The sequence below is a fragment of the Rattus norvegicus genome, chromosome 15, assembly GCF_036323735.1.
Source record: "Rattus norvegicus strain BN/NHsdMcwi chromosome 15, GRCr8, whole genome shotgun sequence".
In the NCBI taxonomy this organism is placed as follows: Eukaryota; Metazoa; Chordata; class Mammalia; order Rodentia; family Muridae; genus Rattus; species Rattus norvegicus.
The window spans coordinates 2,700,130-2,713,444 of NC_086033.1; the positions used below are offsets into that span (position 1 = coordinate 2,700,130).

The 13,315-nt window shown below is 47.2% G+C and overlaps 1 protein-coding gene across 13 annotated transcripts in view; it reads right to left on the minus strand.

Moving 5' to 3' along the window:
- Kat6b (lysine acetyltransferase 6B) overlaps nt 1-13,315 on the minus strand; it is a 172,909-nt gene that overhangs the window by 11,595 nt on the left and 147,999 nt on the right. The window lies entirely within an intron of this gene.

Here is a 13,315-nt window from a genome sequence, read left to right on the forward strand (position 1 = left end):
CTATGGCAGGAAAAGCAAAACTCCACTCAGCTTGGTTGGTTCAGAGGGAGGTCCAGGAGCCACGAGGAACAATGTCATCGTGGCAAGGTGAGAGCACCACACAGGTGAACTGTGTCCTGTCAAGCATGTCACCACCTCGTCAAATCTGTTTGTCAACCTTTTGTGGTGACACTGTAAGCCAATTCACACAGCTGGAGGCAGCAGACATAGGTGGTGGTGTATGTCATGGAGACCGAAAGCTAAGACTAGAGAGAGCACCTCTGGGGTTCTCAACACACAAATCCCCTGCAAGCCTGAGACTCTTTCAGATGCTTGATGTCGGGAACTCTTGGATCCTGGCGAGGGACCACCCTGACGTTAATGGGCAGGTTGTTTTCCACAAGAGGCCCCGATGACCCTCTGACGGCTGGGGCTTACTTAATCAAGGGGCTTTAGCTGACAGTCTGTACCGAGGTTCCATTTAACCGGCTGGCTAATCTGAAGCTGCTTCAGGACTAGTACAGCACTGGCTTTCGAGCCTGTGGTGGCAAACGCAAATCTACATTGCTAGGTCTATTTCTGCCCTTTCCATAAACACTAACTTTTAGACCAGCCTGAGATCGTTGCTCCCACAGTTACAAATAGATCACATGGCCAAAGAAAGCACACTCTTCCACGTGCACACTGAGCCCCGAGCAAGAGGCTCGCACTGTGCGGCTGGCTCTCTGGCGAGGACACTCGGAGAGAAGACTTTGAGCCTCTTAGAGGAAATGAGCGAGAGCTGGCGGCTGTCTGGGTAATTAAGAGCCACTAATGGAGTAGAGAAGAAATGTTGTCTGTCAAGTAGTGATGTCTTCTTTGCTCTAATTATTTCAACAGCCTCACCTCCGTGAACTCCTAAATTTAAACAAGCATCAGCCACATACAGTAGGTGGCAGCAACTGCCAAACCACCCAGATCCTCAGCATTTCCTCTCTTTATCTACATTTCCAAAATGGCTGCACTTGCAAGAATTTCCTGTTTTAGTTTTTGTTGTTATTACAAAGCGAAATCAATGCTTCTAATCCATTTTTTCCTGTTTCTCAAAACCAACTTGCAAATAATGCAGAAATCTAGAACACGATACTCTACCTCAACATACTCTGCGTCTTGATAGCTTTAATTTGAATGTCATCACACAGTCATCACACAGGATAGAAATAAAATAAACATCAGGCTTTGCCTAAGATTGGTTTAACTCATCTCGTGTTTAAGTATCTGATTGAATGCAAACAAGCACCAGACTCTTCCAGCCAAACCACTGTCGGCGCGCGCTGCTTGGCCATACTGAGGTTTCCACTAACGATGTCAGGAATGCTAACACAGATAGCGGCTGTGCTGAAGCCAGCCCATATCGTGCCCTGTCAACATAGGGAGTGCTTTGTTGCCAGAGTAGCAAAGGAAGCCCAAACCTCAGAACAGAAAACTGGCACATCCTGGGAAATTTAGTCAGCTGGGGGCTCAGCTCTGAACTTCTGCAGGGAGGGAGGATGAGGCGCAGGCACAGAACCATGGGTGGGAACTGGTCCCCTTGTCCACGAGACCCCACAGTTAAAAGTTCCCTGCAGTGACTACGGAAGTCCCCAAGCCCTCACTGGTTCATATGAATCCCACTGCTGAAGGTAAAATTTGGCTCATGAGGAAGGTTTCTGTACAAACAGAAGGCTGGTGACGCAGTTCCCCCTCCCACCTATGCTCGCTACTGTACAGGACTACCTTACCCAGGAGGCCTGTTTTTCCTTCTGCCTCTACCTTCCCACACTCTGAACTAAGAGGGACGCATTCCCACCCTGCCCCTCCATTTTACATAGCTGTTCCTGTTCTTGTACCCCAGTCTAAAAAACATGAGGTCACTCAGGTTAGCCAGCAAACTGAGCCCCCGGGGAGCAGTGGAGCACAAACCTCTCAGTACCTGCCACTCCTGCGTGTCAAAAGGCCGACTCCTGACAATTCCTTGGACTTCTGACTGTAGCCCATGACTATTGCCCCACAGGGGGAAGGTAACAAACTCTATGTGTCATGGACGTTAAGCTACTTGTCTTTCCCAGCATGACACCCTCCTGTTGTGACTCAAAGGCCGAGGGGAGGCAGGGGCTCTTTTTCATGGTGCTGAGGATGACCGGAAACCCAGTGTTCAATTACAGCTTACTGCACACATTTCAGGGATGACAGGCAGACGCGCAGAACACCACCCAAAGCCACCCCGAGGTACCTGGCAGTGCCTGTAGCATGTCTCCTCCTCTAGGGATCCAGAGACCCTCAAAGGAGTTACAGCCAATGGGAAGAACATGGCACTTCTGCCAAGGGCTATTTGGAATCTCCTCACGATGGAGGATGCTCTGATGTTACACAGAATCCACCAACAGAAACGACAGAAATGACTGAATGAACTCACTTCTTACTAGTTGTGTGAAATCACACACAATTGTGCACTGATGACAGAAGACAAGCAGGTAGTTGCCTGGAAAGAGCTGAGCTGCTGGCAGTGGCCTACGCTGCCCTTCACAACACTGGGGTTAAGTGAGGGGTGTCTTCCCACCTTCTGTTCCTTCCTACTTCCTCTCAGCTCTTCAAAACACAGTTACATAGTGATTAATATAGAGCACACAGTGATTTTTGGTAAGAACAATTGACTTATTAATTACAGAGATGTGATGGTTTAAGCTCTTAAGTTTAACTTACCAAAAAGATTCCAAATAATTGATCTAAGATGCAGGGAAATAAAAAGCACTTATCTTGGAGCCGGTGTATTGTCCTGAGGCATCTGAAACAAGTACAATACACCCCTGGTGAATAGATCCCCTCGGCGTGCTTGCCCCTCGCCTCAACGCAGGACACCGTCCATCAGAAAACTTCAACTACCCCGGGGGACCCTGCGTCAGATGGAAAAGTGACGTGTGGAGGCAAGTCCCAGGAGCTTCGGGACAATGAATTACTGGTGGGAATATTCCCTTGAACTTGCCTGTGCACCAAGGTGTGAGAGACAGCACCCAGTCATGAGTGAGACCCTCATAATGGAAACCGAGTGGTCCACGCTCCTCCTTTGCTTCACTGGGACTGTGTAACGGGAAAGGTGAGGTCTGAGGGCCAGGGAAAGTCTTACGAGCTTAACTCAGAGGTGATCCTCTCGCAGGGAAACTAAACACTGTGCTGTCTATGGACACAAGCACTTGCAAGCCCAGCACACAGGGCACCTCACCTCTATTGAGGATGGCCTCAAGTGTCAACTCCGTAACCTGGCCCTGACCAGAGGCAGAAATGGTTAACTGCCTCTAGGAAAGCAGGGCAGACCCACTCTATGGAGCTAACTATTTAGATGAGGTCAACGTTGGTTTTTGCAGTCATGAATAAATCAAAATCAATTTGGCCCCTAACCCTCATTTATCTGGAAATTCCCTCTTTTTGAACAAGTGCTCTCTGTGCAGGAAGATCTAGTGGGTAAGAGTGAAATAATGTTCTTGGCAAGGGCGTGAGGGGTCAGGGTCTCTCTCTTCAGAAGTGTGGTCTGTCCCTCAGCCCTGCACATTTCCATCTGCCACTGTGATTCCAAAGCCTCTGAACTTCCTCAGACACAAACAGAAATGTCAGCTTGCTACTCAGTCCAACTCCCACCTGTCTGGATTATGTGAACTCAGTCTTCAGGGCTTTTAGGGGAAGGTAATCTTCAAGGGTTATAAGCCTTTCACCAACACCGACAGACTCCAACGGAAGGGCCACGTCAGAAGATAGCCTGGGCTTTGCAGGCACGGGGATTGACATACATAAGGCCACGGCCTACATGGCCTACGGCAACTCGGAGAGGAGGAAGCCGATGCCGTTAGCCACGTAGCTCCTTGCAGGTGGCAGTTCACCGGGCCACGCTGACTGCTACTCGTTTCCTGGGCTAGCAGTGCACTTAGCAGTTTCATTACCAGGGTGGATCTGCGGGGCTGGCATTTGTTTAAATTCAGTGCTGATCCTGAAGGTGGTTTCTTTAAGTGAACCCTGTTCCAAATGACCTTTCCAAGAGACAGAGAATGCCTCTCAAAGGAGACATTTTGAAACAGACTGGACTTGAAACTCGAAGTTTAAGACACTCTTCACCATAATTCTTTGGGTCCAGCGTAATTTTGTAACAACTGGACTAAACACCCACCAATGACTAGAACAGCAGCAACCTGTGCTCTGACAAGACCCTAAAGGTGACTCAAGGTCAATGGCCTTGAGGGCCAGCTCCGGAGCTGCTATGCTAGGTAAACAGGCTTGTGAAGTGGGAGAGACACGGAATGCACAATGAGATAAGTAAGGGCCCATCAGTTCCTTGCTGGGAGAGAACAGAACAGAATGGACTATCAGGCTGTGGGGGTTAGTTAGAGTCGAGGAGTGGCTGATTGCTCTGTTCTATGCCTGGGAGTCACTATAAACCAAAGAACTCAGGCTACAACAGGAAGTCCAACCTAGAAGGTAGAGTGGGGCGAGGGCATGCATCTGTAACCAGGCCTCCACCACTGTACCTGCTGAGACATACTGGTGGGGGCTCTACGACAGCTTGGCTTCAGAACTTTGTATTTTAAACACTTATTTAAGACTCCAAGGAGCTTTTGTTTATAGACTGTCTGTTGATTTTACGGAGAAGTGACATTTATTAATTTTAAGACAGCAATAAACCTTATTATGTTATTGTAATTTTAGGTCATAAAAAGCCTTCCCTGCATTTAAAACTATAAACACTTTACACCCCAGTCAGTGTCTGCATTGGTCCCTCATCTGCTGTGTTTACCACAGGTCGTGACATTTTTGGAAAACTCTACTCTGTAGTCACGAATGAAGAAGAGTTAAAGAGGAAAACCAGTGTTACTTTGGAATACTTATGACACCATGGACTGCCTGGACTGTATTGTGAGACTCTCTGTATTATATGAATAATATGAACTTTGAGACCATAAGACTTCAGAACCGCCATCTACAGAATCTACTGTGATAGCTCACGAGAGGCCAGGAGCACAGGCTGTGAAGCTACAAGCTGTGTGGCAGAATTCAGGACCCACCATTCAGGTCACAACGGCTCTGTGACCCAAGGCATTTATTTCATCTCTGTGTAAGTCTGAATCCTCATTCAGACTACGCGGTTAACAATCACACTCATATCTCCAGGTTACTGGAAGCATCACGTGGGTTAATAAAGAACACACAGACTAATGTCCGACTTAAAGAGTAGCCATTAAGGGTTGTTCACCATAACGAAGGGATGCAGTCTAGGGCCCATCATTTAGATGACTAAAAACCCCTAACGTAGGGGAAATAAAGAAGTCAAGTTGCTCTTTGGAGACATACTGGGATGAACCTTTCTGCCCCTACATTTCCTTGAGATACCTCAAACCATCCTACTGTCTCAGAAGTCTTCTGCCACCCAGATATAAATTTAATTAAAGAAAAAGCCCTGTTCCCTTTGGCCTAAGGAATAGTCAAGAAATTAACTACTGAAAATTCCCAGCAAACATAATTTGTTCCCAAATTCCTTTTGGCTGTCAAGTATTTAACTTCAATGACTACCCTGAAGAAACAACTAGCCCATCAAACTACAAACACAGTGACTGCCTGAGGCTTCACAGAACCACAAGCTCCCCAGACAAATATAACAAAGACTTGCATATTCTAGAAGACCCAAGTGTGTCCTGGGAAAATGGCCTGAACCAGAACAGAGGGAGTGGAGACAGCATGTCTTTGGGAAAGGTCTGTTGGCTGAGTCACTTCTCAGTCGTAGACATCTTGAAGACGCACTAACTTCCTGGAAGACCACTCACTGCTATGCTCTTCCTCAGTGATGTGTAACAAAGCTACTAGTTCTCTTTACTGAGTGTCCACCACTGCCCAGCAACTACTCCCGAGAGGAATGGTCTTCATGTTCTTCCCCAAGGGAGGCCTATACTGGAGACAGGATTCCCTGGTGACATGTAGTACACGTGTCCAAGCCTACAGACCATGTTGGCATTTGTCAAAAAGTCTTGATGGTTCCCTGGTGACTGTGGATGCTATGGGAGGTAGTATTCAATCTGCATCAGTTGCCAAGGGGAGATGTGGTGTTTAAATATACACTCACAGTTAGGGCAGATGGCAGGAAAAGGGACTACCCTCCTCCCACTATGTCACAGAGGGTGCTGCATATCCATGATATGCTGCAAGGAAGCAGTCTGAGGGCCAGAGACAAATCCCCGAGGCAGAACCACACTGAGGTGAGGGTCACTGGTGTCTTTATAGCTGACCACCTGCTTTAGTGGGAGGTCACCCCAGCTCCCTTTCCTGTCCTTTGGTCTACGGTTTTCTTCCATAGCTGCATGTTAGAATCATATCCAGACTTCTAACAAACCTTCATGTCTGTCTTATTAAATCTCAACTCTTGCTTTCCCCAGGACAGTTGGGCTTCAGATTGAGTATTAAGCAAAAGTCTTTAAACCATAATTTTGAAGGGGTACATCAGCGATGCCAGGCCAAAGGTGGGCATGTTGTCTAGTGAGAGCCGTGAGCAGAAGGTAAAGTGTTAGCAGAGAGGGTGTGGGATGCACTTCACAGAGGATCTCCCAGTCAGACAGAACTGGGGACCGAGTGTGTCCCAGTGTCCTCTTTTGTGACTGGGAAGAAACCACTCTGACCAAAAGCCACTTGGGGGAGGGGCTTATTCGGCTTGCAGTCTAGAAGAGGTTCAGCTGAGGTGAGCCAGGGCAGGGCCTGAGGCTGAATCACTGCTGAGGTGCTGCTTGCTGGCTGGTGCTGGCTGGTTCTCTCTGTCTATGCAGTCTCTCAGTGTGGTCCTGGCTGTCCTATCTGCTTGCTGGCTGGTGCTGGCTGGTCCTCTCTATCTATGCAGTCTCTCAATGTGGTCCTGACTGTCCTGGCTCACTATGTAAGCCAGGCTGCCTTTGAACTCAGAGATCCTCTGCCTATCTCTCCAGTGCTGGGATTAAAGGTATGTGCCACCATGCCGGGCTGCTAATCTAGCTCTCTTACAAATCCTGTAAGAAAGGGCTGGGTCTTCCCACATGGATCATTAATTAAGACAATCTCTCAGATACAGCCACAGGCCAATCGGATCTGGGTAATCCTTCCGAGGGGACTTCCCTGGATGGCTTTAGCTATGTCAAGTTGATGGCTAAAGTCAATCAGCACAGTTGGCTAGAGTCAGGTGTGTGTCACTGCAAGCTAGAGTAAGGTATGTGTCACTGCATGCTAGAGTCAGGTACGTGTCACTGCATGCTAGAGTAAGGTACGTGTCACTGCAAGCTAGAGTCAGGTATGTGTCACTGCATGCTAGAGTCAGGTATGTGTCACTGCATGCTAGAGTCAGGTACGTGTCACTGCATGCTAGAGTAAGGTACGTGTCACTGCAAGCTAGAGTCAGGTATGTGTCACTGCATGCTAGAGTAAGGTACGTGTCACTGCAAGCTAGAGTCAGGTATGTGTCACTGCAAGCTAGAGTCAGGTATGTGTCACTGCATGCTAGAGTCAGGTATGTGTCACTGCAAGCTAGAGTCAGGTGTGTGTCACTGCAAGCTAGAGTCAGGTATGTGTCACTGCATGCTAGAGTCAGGTATGTGTCACTGCAAGCTAGAGTAAGGTGTGTGTCACTGCATGCTAGAGTAAGGTACGTGTCACTGCATGCTAGAGTAAGGTACGTGTCACTGCAAGCTAGAGTCAGGTATGTGTCACTGCATGCTAGAGTCAGGTGTGTGTCACTGCATGCTAGAGTAAGGTACGTGTCACTGCAAGCTAGAGTAAGGTACGTGTCACTGCAAGCTAGAGTAAGGTGTGTGTCACTGCATGCTAGAGTAAGGTACGTGTCACTGCAAGCTAGAGTCAGGTATGTGTCACTGCAAGCTAGAGTCAGGTGTGTGTCACTGCAAGCTAGAGTCAGGTATGTGTCACTGCATGCTAGAGTCAGGTGTGTGTCACTGCATGCTAGAGTCAGGTATGTGTCACTGCATGCTAGAGTAAGGTGTGTGTCACTGCATGCTAGAGTCAGGTATGTGTCACTGCAAGCTAGAGTCAGGTGTGTGTCACTGCAAGCTAGAGTCAGGTATGTGTCACTGCATGCTAGAGTCAGGTATGTGTCACTGCAAGCTAGAGTAAGGTGTGTGTCACTGCATGCTAGAGTAAGGTACGTGTCACTGCATGCTAGAGTAAGGTACGTGTCACTGCAAGCTAGAGTAAGGTACGTGTCACTGCAAGCTAGAGTCAGGTGTGTGTCACTGCAAGCTAGAGTCAGGTATGTGTCACTGCATGCTAGAGTCAGGTGTGTGTCACTGCAAGCTAGAGTCAGGTGTGTGTCACTGCAAGCTAGAGTCAGGTGTGTGTCACTGCAAGCTAGAGTCAGGTACGTGTCACTGCAAGCTAGAGTCAGGTATGTGTCACTGCAAGCTAGAGTCAGGTATGTGTCACTGCAAGCTAGAGTCAGGTATGTGTCACTGCATGCTAGAGTCAGGTGTGTGTCATTGCATGCTAGAGTCAGGTGTGTGTCACTGCATGCTAGAGTCAGGTACGTGTCACTGCAAGCTAGAGTCAGGTATGTGTCACTGCATGCTAGAGTCAGGTATGTGTCACTGCATGCTAGAGTCAGGTGTGTGTCACTGCAAGCTAGAGTCAGGTATGTGTCACTGCATGCTAGAGTCAGGTATGTGTCACTGCAAGCTAGAGTCAGGTGTGTGTCACTGCAAGCTAGAGTCAGGTATGTGTCACTGCAAGCTAGAGTCAGGTATGTGTCACTGCATGCTAGAGTCAGGTATGTGTCACTGCAAGCTAGAGTAAGGTGTGTGTCACTGCATGCTAGAGTAAGGTACGTGTCACTGCATGCTAGAGTCAGGTACGTGTCACTGCAAGCTAGAGTCAGGTATGTGTCACTGCAAGCTAGAGTCAGGTACGTGTCACTGCATGCTAGAGTCAGGTATGTGTCACTGCATGCTAGAGTCAGGTGTGTGTCACTGCATGCTAGAGTAAGGTACGTGTCACTGCAAGCTAGAGTAAGGTGTGTGTCACTGCATGCTAGAGTCAGGTATGTGTCACTGCAAGCTAGAGTAAGGTGTGTGTCACTGCATGCTAGAGTAAGGTACGTGTCACTGCATGCTAGAGTAAGGTGTGTGTCACTGCAAGCTAGAGTCAGGTGTGTGTCACTGCATGCTAGAGTCAGGTATGTGTCATTGCAAGCTAGAGTCAGGTATGTGTCACTGCATGCTAGAGTCAGGTGTGTGTCACTGCATGCTAGAATAAGGTACGTGTCACTGCATGCTAGAGTCAGGTGTGTGTCACTGCATGCTAGAGTCAGGTACGTGTCACTGCATGCTAGAGTCAGGTATGTGTCACTGCAAGCTAGAGTCAGGTATGTGTCACTGCAAGCTAGAGTCAGGTGTGTGTCACTGCAAGCTAGAGTCGGGTGTGTGTCACTGCAAGCTAGAGTCGGGTATGTGTCACTGCAAGCTAGAGTCAGGTATGTGTCACTGCAAGCTAGAGTCAGGTGTGTGTCACTGCAAGCTAGAGTCGGGTGTGTGTCACTGCAAGCTAGAGTCGGGTATGTGTCACTGCAAGCTAGAGTCAGGTATGTGTCACTGCATGCTAGAGTCAGGTATGTGTCACTGCATGCTAGAGTCAGGTACGTGTCACTGCAAGCTATATTCTGCTTCAGGGTATCAGAGGAATTGTTTTGTCTTGATTTTTCAAGACTGTTTCTCCGTGTAATAGCCCTGCTGGCCTGGAACTTACATAGCTTTGCCTGCCTCTGCCTTTTGAGTGCTAGATTATTTTCTTGAGAAGATGACCAATGTGAAATGAATTCAATTAATAATTTCCTTGTTAGGGAAGTAAGGAACTGGGATACATATAGGAAAAGATGTAGAATGAGAGATGAATCCTCTACCAAAAGCACATTATGACCAAACTAAAATCATTTTGAATGTTAAAAATTAAACCATTTTTAAAATGTTTACATAAACATATTTGGAAGGAACCAAATTGTTCACAAGGTCAACTACTGTTTCCAAATACCAGGCAAGCTCTGATTTGTGCGCAGAAGCGACTTTACTGGGAGGTGGGAGAGGAGCTCCCACTTTTGATGAGATGGAAATGGGAAAAGGCTGCTTTTAAATTCTGGCAGACGCTCAGCAGGTAAGTGCAGTCCCCGAGCACCACGCGGTAGGAAAACCCACTTTCACTAGTTGTCCTCTCATCTCCACAGGTGCACGGAGGCAGCCCACACAGTAAACGCAACAGCACTGTTTTAAATTCTAGGATAGTCTAGAAAGAGCAAAGGTTTATGAAAGAGAAAAGGTAAGAAATAAACTGGTATTTAAAACCAATTTCTTCTTTTAAAAAAACTTTCTTCACACTAAAGACTTTGAAAAAAGTATTCTAAAGAATAATATATATCAGCCAAAACAAGTACCCTAAATTGCTATCCAAGTTGAAACCTGAATAAAAATCTCACGTACACGTACAAAATCCTGATGAGAACTTCCTACTGAAAAGCTACATGACTTTCAATTCTCACTAAACTCATACACACTTGGTGTGAAGCTCGCACTTTCATCAAATGGCTGTGTGCACCTGCAGTGCAACACGCCTGAAAACGCTGTGGTGCTGAGATGCCCCGACCGAACTGCATGTGAGAACTGTAAGTGCCACCACTGGGCAGTGAAGCTAGTAGAGTCCAATAAACACAGATCCCAGCTAGCCCGACAAAGCTGTGCTCGCGCGTGCGTGCGTGCGTGCGTGCGTGCGTGCGTGTGTGCATGTGCGTGCGTGTGTGTGTGTGTGTGTCTGTGTGTGATGTTTAATTACTGTGGATGCTGTCGCTGCTTCTGAATGAGACTCAGAGGCCACCCTGGTGGCACAGTCTGTATATCCCAGCTATTCAGAAAGTTATGGGAGGATTAATCGTCTGAGGCCAGCCCAGGCAACTCACTGACACCAACAGTTAAAAGGGATGTGGTGGGCTGGGGGTGTAGCTCAGTGGGAAAGTGCTTACCTGGCATGTGTGAGGCTAGGCTCAATACCCAATAATACAAAGACACAACTCAGGTTCTAGAAGACAGGGCGGTTGGAGTTAGAAGTGTAAATTGATTTCCTTTTCTCCCTCTCCTTCCCAGTCCTTTCTCTTACAACTCTCCAAATATTGTCTGTCTGTCTGTCTCTCATGGGTGTACACACACACACACACACACACACACACACACACACACACACACACACACCAGCACTCAGGTCTAGAGATCTAGCTTCTACCTGGCAAACACAGACTGTGTACAGCATGGGTTCTGGAAAAGGAAGAACAAATCTCGTTCCATTTTCCCTTTGTTTCAAACAAAGTATATCTCAGGCGGAGTTGTCAGTCTTTGAGACAACTTTCTAGAATCAAAGCGCAGCGCTTCCTCTGATCTGCTGACAGGCCGTTTAGGACGGAAGCCTCAGAAGCATCTTCAGTGTCCCCAGAGACAAATGCTTCCACCCCTCCCTCATGCACATGCTGAGGGCTTTTGAACAAGTCTGAGGTACAGTGCCCCGACAATAAATAGTGTGGGAGGGTAGTGGCTCAGCCAACTGCCACTAGGACAGAGTGTGCTGGGGGTGGGACCAGGGTCGGGTGGGACGTGGTTGGCTGGCTTGGCCAGTCAATGGTCATAGAGGGACTTAAAACATTTAAAGTATGACTGTGTGGCTGTGTTAGATGTTTCTGTGAGAGAAACAAGAATGTATATACTGTGTCGTACTAGAAGGGTTTTTAGCTACATATATTACTGAAGCAATAACAAGTGTTGTTGTTATTGTTGTTGTTGTTGTTGTTATTATTATTATTATTATTATTATTATTATTATTATTATTTTGAGTAAAAGTATCACTTGTAGCCCGAGCTGGCCGGGAACTTACTTTGTAGACCAGGCTGGCTCCCGGCTCCCAGCCCTCCTGCCTCCACCTCCCAGGAGTCAGAACTAAGGGCAAGCACTGCCACACACGTCTTGGAACTATGTTTTAAAGACAGAATCTTGCTATGGGGCAGGCTGCCGTGCCCTGTGCCCTGTGCCCCGCTTATTACTAGGAGATGCCCGTGCTTTCTTTCTGAGCCTGCAGGCTACATTTCTGAATTCCTTGCACGGGGCACAATTCTGCCTGCTGTTCAGACCGACTCTAACAGTGGGTGCAGACAGAGTTGAGGCATCAGTAACACAATATTAATATGAACACAGCATTAGCTATAATATCACAATTATCATTCCCGTGAATCTCTGTATTGTGTTGACACTGCTATTACTAAAACCCAACTCTCAAAGTTCTGGAACGTGCAGGCTAGGTTTCAGTGGTTGAGTTTCTACTGTGTTCAGAGGATGCCCAAGACTCTGCTTTCCATATTAGCTAGAGACAAATCTCAGGGAGTTTAATTTGTTCATTACCAGGCCAACTGTTAAATCTAAGAGCCACGAATCACGTAAATAACAGGAACTCACACATACATGGTAACAGCTGAAGTTCATTACTGAGAACTCAGTTCAGTGCTACGCTGTAAGAGACCACGTGGTAATCATTTACAAAGCAAAGGACGGCACACTCTCAGGAGGGTATGTACACCAAGGTGGACGTGTGTGATTACAGACAGGTACACGGAGCTGTAAATTATCTGTCTCTTATAATTACCCTGCTGCAGAATAGAAGCAAACTCCCCGGGCAATTTGCACAGCAGTGCAGACTGAGAGACACAGTCACCTTTTCCTTGCTTTTAACCCTTTAGCAGCTATTTAATTGTGAGTGATGAGGTCAAAGAAGGTTAATTTATGAAGACTCCACAGGAAGGTATTTCAAGGAAAATTCTCTGAAAAGCTCCCAGCACTGATGAAACCTGGTGACTTCTCTTCAGGGAAGAGTTTTCTAAACTGTTTGTATTCTAAATGGTGTTTAAAACAAATTCACAAGCACCATTCATTTTATCTCTTCTCTGCTCTGTAAGCTTTTAACTGGAGGCAAAGGAAAGGCTGCAGGGTGGAAGGCAGGCTGGCATAGAGTCCTCTGACGCACCTTCTACTACGGTACTTAACACGATTAACCTCTTTAGTTCATGGGGAAAGATCCTGCACAGTGTGTGTGTGTGTGTGTGTGTGTGTGTGTGTGTGTGTGTGTGTGTGTGTGTGTGTGAGAGAGAGAGAGAGAGAGAGAGAGAGTGAGCCACAGGTATACTCTGGATGCCTTCACTGATCTCAGCTAGTACAGCTTCATGCTGGCAAGCTAACCCTTTCTTCCCCATCTTCTCTTCTGTAAGCGCTCTTTTCTAAATGTCCATATTTCGTA